This window comes from Eptesicus fuscus, chromosome 14 (genome assembly GCF_027574615.1).
Source record: "Eptesicus fuscus isolate TK198812 chromosome 14, DD_ASM_mEF_20220401, whole genome shotgun sequence".
NCBI classification, from domain to species: Eukaryota; Metazoa; Chordata; class Mammalia; order Chiroptera; family Vespertilionidae; genus Eptesicus; species Eptesicus fuscus.
Window position 1 is genome coordinate 20,824,720 of NC_072486.1, and position 6,000 is coordinate 20,830,719.

A 6,000-nucleotide genomic window follows, 5' to 3' on the forward strand; every position below is an offset into this window, starting at 1 on the left:
TTAAAAAAAATAAATTTATTGCTATCAGAGAGGAAGGGAGAGGGAGAGATAGAAACATCAATGATGAGAAGAATCATGGATCAGCTGCCTCCTGCACACCCTCTACTGGGGATCCTGAGGCAACCTGGGCATGTGCCCTGACCGGGAATCTTAACTGACCTCCTGGCTCATTGACTGACCCTCAACCACTGAGCCATGCTGGCGGGGCCATCCTTAAAACAGTATGAAAAACCCTGAACAAACAGCCACCATAATGCAAGTTAAGGATCTAGGCAAAATGTTTAAATAATACATGTATGGTAGGTGCTAATCCAAGAGTGGAGCTTAATAAACCAAGGACCTTTAAAGTAAGTTCTACTTACATGTTTCCTACGAAAGGTCAAAATTGTTTTCAAAGTACAGGGAGGCCCAAGAGAATCATTGATCGGCTGCCTCCACACTGGGGATGGAGCCCGCAACCCTAAGCATAGGTAGAGAAAAAGGAAAGCATGATGGGAGTGAGAGACTCTGGGAATAAGAAACAAGGCCCGTTAGAAAAGTCACAGTGGGTTCCAGTGGCTTTTTCCTACGCCAATGCAAAGGGGAACAGTAAGTAAAGTTAAGTGGGAAGGGGAGAAAAGGAGTGCTTTCAGTCTTTTAGTAAGTGACTGTCACTACTACCTAATAGAGGAGAATTCGGTCCAGGAACCCTGGAGAAGGTATTCTGAAACGGTTATAAAATAAAAATAAAGAGACCGATCAGGGTTTATAAAGTTATAAGAGGCTTGCTGCACTTCACAACAAGCACAAATCAGGAAAGATTTGTTAAAATCAGTTAAAAATGATCAGAACTGAGGGCACAAATAAACATTCATAAATTTAAATCCAGAAGGTAGTGAGAGCTAAGAGAGGAGAGAATGACAGTTTCTTTCATTTCCTACAGAAGAGTTTATGGTACATCAAGTAACTTTTCCTACATGAATGCACCATAAACAGGTAATAGGAGACCATCCAAATGTTGAATGGCTGTGTGCGGGCTGGAATGCTAGATTACATGCTCTTGGAGGTCCAGTCCAGAGTGAGTCTTCTGCACCCACCCTCTAACTCTGTCCCAAAGGCCATAAGTGCCCAAAATTAGCATGTGAGAGTCCGGATGGAACCATCCCTTTGAGCAGGCCTTTGTTAGCTGTCCTGAGCAACCCTCTGAAGGCTGGGGCAGGGCAACAGGATGGAGAGAGTTCTACTGAGGCACAGAAAGAGAGGGAAGACTGCAAAACACCCAACAAATACCCATCAAAGGACATATAATTCGTATGGAATACTAGTCAGCAATAAACAAGAACAAACTACTGATGAAAGCAACATGATGAATCTCAAGAACATTTTGTACAAAACAGTCTGAATGCAAAAAAAATGTATATCACAATATGTTTCCATTTACGTGAATTCCAAGAAAAGGCAAAAATAATATATGGTTAAATTGGAAAGTAATTGACTCAGATAAAGGTAGAAATGGACAGGAAAGGGGGAAAAGGAACTTTCTGGGGTTATATAAATGTTCTTTGTCTGGTTTTTGACAATAGTTAAAAGGTTTCATGCAACTGCCCAAACTCATTTAACTGAACAGTTAGGACTTTCAATTTATTATATGTAACAATGCTTCAATAAAAAATTAAAAATTCATACTTAGAAAAAGTATTAGATGAACTTTTCTTTCTCATCACATTACTTCATCTTCCAGCCTAGAGGTCCCTCTTTATCTTGGATTTTCATTAATTACTGACACTCAATACTTCATACTTTTATACTTCAACAATAGGTCATAAATTCAATTCATTCGTTTGGGGCCCTATTTGATGATGATATTCTATAATTCCCATTAATATTCAGAGTTGGGCTCTAAATTCCTATTATATAGAAGACTAGTAGCCCTGCACATGAATCCATGCGCCAGTAGCTCGCTGCCACCCTCCAGTAGCTCTCTGCCCGCTGCCCCACCCTCCTGTTGCTCCCTCTGCGCCCCCTGCTCCTCCCTCATAGCTTGCTGCCCTGCCCCCTCCTGTAGCTCTCCACTGCCCGCTTGTTCCTCGCTGCTCCACCCTCCTGCTGATCCGTGATCCTGTCTTACTCGCAGTCGTAACGACCATTTGCATATTACATCTTTATTATACAGAATTTGCCTTTATGTGGCCTGTGTTGACCAGTCTCTGCTCCATTTTCTTACTTCTGTTGCCCAAACTGTTTTTCTGGATTTAGAACCTATTGCCACTTCTGACCATCAGTACCTGCATGAACTTTAAAGCCTCCTCTTGTGCCTGTATATCCTTATCATTCATCGCACTATCTCTGTAATGCTGCTCCATGAGATAGAGGAATATGTTGGTTTTGAATACTATAAATTTGAAATAAATTACTTTTCATGAAAAGTAAATTAAAATAATGAGGGTGAATAATAAATAGAAGTTGACACTTTGACTCTATTATTTTGTAATAATTCTTCATTGTAGAAAGTATTACATATGTCCCCCTTCCCCCCCACTAGCCTGCCCCCATCCCAGGCCTTCAGCGTCCTATTGTCTGTGTCCATGGGATATACATATGTGCATATAAGGTCTTTGGTTGATTACCTCCATCCATCCACTTTCCCCCACCTTCCCTCGGAGATCGGCACTCTGTTCCATGCTTCCATGCCACTGGATCCACTCCATTCATCAGTTTGTTTTGTTACTTAGATTCCACATAGAGTGAGATCATGTGATACTTGTCCTTCTTTGACTGACTTATTTCGCTTAGCATCATCCTCTCCAGGTCCCTCCATGCTGTCTCAAAGAGTAAGAGATCCTTCTTTTTTTATTGCTGCATAGTATTCCATGGTATAAATGTACCAAAGATTTTTTATCCCCTCATCTACTGATGGGCACATGGGCTGTTTCCAGATCTTAGCTTGTAAATTGTGCTGCTATCAACATAGGGGTGCATACATTCTTTCTGATTGGTGTTTCAGGTTTCTTAGGATATATCCCTAGAAGTGGGATCACTGGGTCAAATGGCAGTTCCATATTTAATTTTTTGAGGAAATTCCATACTGTTTTTCATAATGGCTGCACCAGTCTGCATTCCCACCAGCAGTGCACTAGGGTTCCCTTTTCTCCACATCCTCGCCAGCACTTATCATTTGTTGATTTGTTGACGGTAGCCTGACTGTATTTGAATAGATGCATTTTCTCTTGTACACCTGGTCTGAGCTTATCCTAAACAATTTGGATGAAACATTTAAATTTAATACAAAATCATTGTGTATTATATATTTTAAACTCTCTTTCATATTTACCATTAGTTATTTTCTGATTTATTTGTAGGATCTTACTGGATAGAGACTAAGAAAAGAAAGGAAATAGGCATAGGTAATATCCAGAATTTTGAAACAGACTATAGCTATTGAGTCCTATAAACCAACAGTTGACAGTGGCTTTAAAGAGCTGATATGAGATGATGGCAGCACCATGCCATCTGCACTTTATTCTAGAGAAGGAGTTAGAGAATATTGTCAGGTACTAGAAAAAAAGAAATGAGAATTATGTCCTGCAGAGCTGGCTGGTTAATCCCACACAAGTGTGCACTTTTGTTCATCTGGTCACATTTGTTTCAGCCCCTCTGGGTCTGACCCTGGATGTCTGGGCTTGAGTGTTACTAGGATGACCATTTATTTACCAGGATACTGATACTTCAAATGGAATTGTGCCAACACTCTGCCAGGACACTCCAGTCCGTGCTCTTCTGCATTTCCTGTCTTGTTCTTCCTGCCACTGTGGTTTCAATGCTGTTCAGCTTTCTGCTTGGGATGTGCTCATCACCTTCCAATCTTAGTTTTACATGTTTTTACTTCTTAATCATTATTTCCTTACTAATGGTAAATACTCAGTACATCATCAGTATCTTCCTTTTATTATCCTTATTGATAGAGTTAATGATCTAGCCAAGCTGGCATGGCTCAGTGGTTGAGCATCGACCTATGAACCAGGAGGTCATAGTTCGATTCCTGGTCAGGGCTCTATCCCCATTGTGGGGCATGTAGGAGGTAGTCGATCAATGATTCTCTCTCAGCATTGATATTTCTCTCTCTCCCTTTCCCTTCCTCTCTGAAATCAATAAAAATCTATATAAAAGCCTAAGTGACCATTTGGCTGTTTGACAGTTCTACTGGTAGCTATGACACGCCCTGACCACCAGGGGGCATACACTCCGACTGGTAGGTTAAGTTGCTGGCCATGGCTTAGCTTGCTGCTGGAGCCCTGTCAGTCCTGCATCTGGTTCACCTGCACCCCCGACCCAGAGAGGAGGGAGGAGAGAGCCTGATTCCTCGCGGAATTGGCCATGGGTTAGCTTGCTGCGATATTAAAATGTTTCTTCTAATTAATTTTATTTTAATGTGCACAAATCCATGCACCAGGCCACTAGTATATTATAAAAAAAAAGGAGTCCTAGCTGGTTTGGCTCAGTAGATAGAGCTTCGGCCTACAGACTGAAGGGTCCTGGGTTCGATTCCCGTCAAGGGCACATGCCTAGGTTGAGGGCTCCAATCAATCAAAAAAAATTTTTTTTTTAAAAAAGAAGTGCCAATTAAAATTAGATAAAAAGAAAGAGTTAATGATCTACATGGAAGTGCTTCCCTTCCCCACTTGCTTGTACTTGAACATTTTTCTCAATATAATCATTTCTATGACATTTGCCAACCTATTTTCATTGAAATAATTTAGAAAGCTCATAGAATACTTGGAAGCAATACTTTGAGTCACAAATAAACAACACATGGAACATTTGAACAGACTTTGGCACCAGCCAAATGAACGAATTGAAAGACAATCTGATGCTTGAATCTAGTACCTGATGCCGAATGGAAAATTACAGAGCCTCACTTCTAACCTTGACATTCCTAAAAGGTTTTAGTTTCACAAGAGGTCAGGCATGCATAGATAATAAGTGGAGCACCCAAACAAAAATAAGCCTTGTTCACAACAGTCATCTGTGAGAAGGTTCTACATACTTTGTTTTTCCTGCTCCTGCCACTAGAACTTGGCTAGAGTAATAATGTAGAGGTCATTGTTGCACATGTGCCTGGGAGGATTGTTTTATTAGGACTCTAACAAGACTTTATGTTTAAAATCACTCACTATGGAATGATAACTATATAAATTGTACTGTGCAATCAACTGGGAACATAATTATGTGCAATAGACAATGGGTTTACATATAGCTTTTCCCTAAGAAATTGCCATAAAATTTACCCTGTGTATGTAGGGACATCACTTTTTAAAAATAAAGTCTGGGTTCATTTCTTGTGATTTCCAAATAACTTTTGTCTCTTGAGCAGCTCTTGACCAAGGAGAGACCGCCGCAGAGGATGTATGGATTGGTTATCCAAGCATTCTTCATCTTATGAAACAGAAAGACCTAAAAAAGAAAATGAAATGAGATTTCACTTACTATAAACTGTCATATACCCTTTAAAACACACACACACAACACACACACACACAAAAAACCACTATCCTGGACAATAGCACCGCTAGCTAAAGGTTTGTACCTTTTATTTGTTTTTATTTTTAGAGGAAGTGGAAGAGAGCAGGAGAGACAGAGAGAGAAACATCTGTGTAAGAGAGACATATCAATTGGTTGCCTCCCGCATGCACCCTGACCAGGGCCTAGAATGGAGCCTGCAACCGAGGTACATGCCCTTGACTGGAATCCAACCCAGGACCCTTCAGTCCTTGGGCCAGTGCTGTATCCACTGAGCCAAACTGGCTAGGGCTAAACTGTCAATATACCTTAACTAACTGGTCAAAAATATTTGACAATAAGATGTTATATATAATGAACTAGGAGTATTGTCTCAAATTTGGGCCACCTGGAAATTATCGGAAGTGAAAGCAGTACATTCATTCATTTTTTTAAAAGCAGGGAAACCAAGTTAATTTAAGTTTTATCCATTGATTTGAGAGAGAGAGAGAGAAACATCAATAT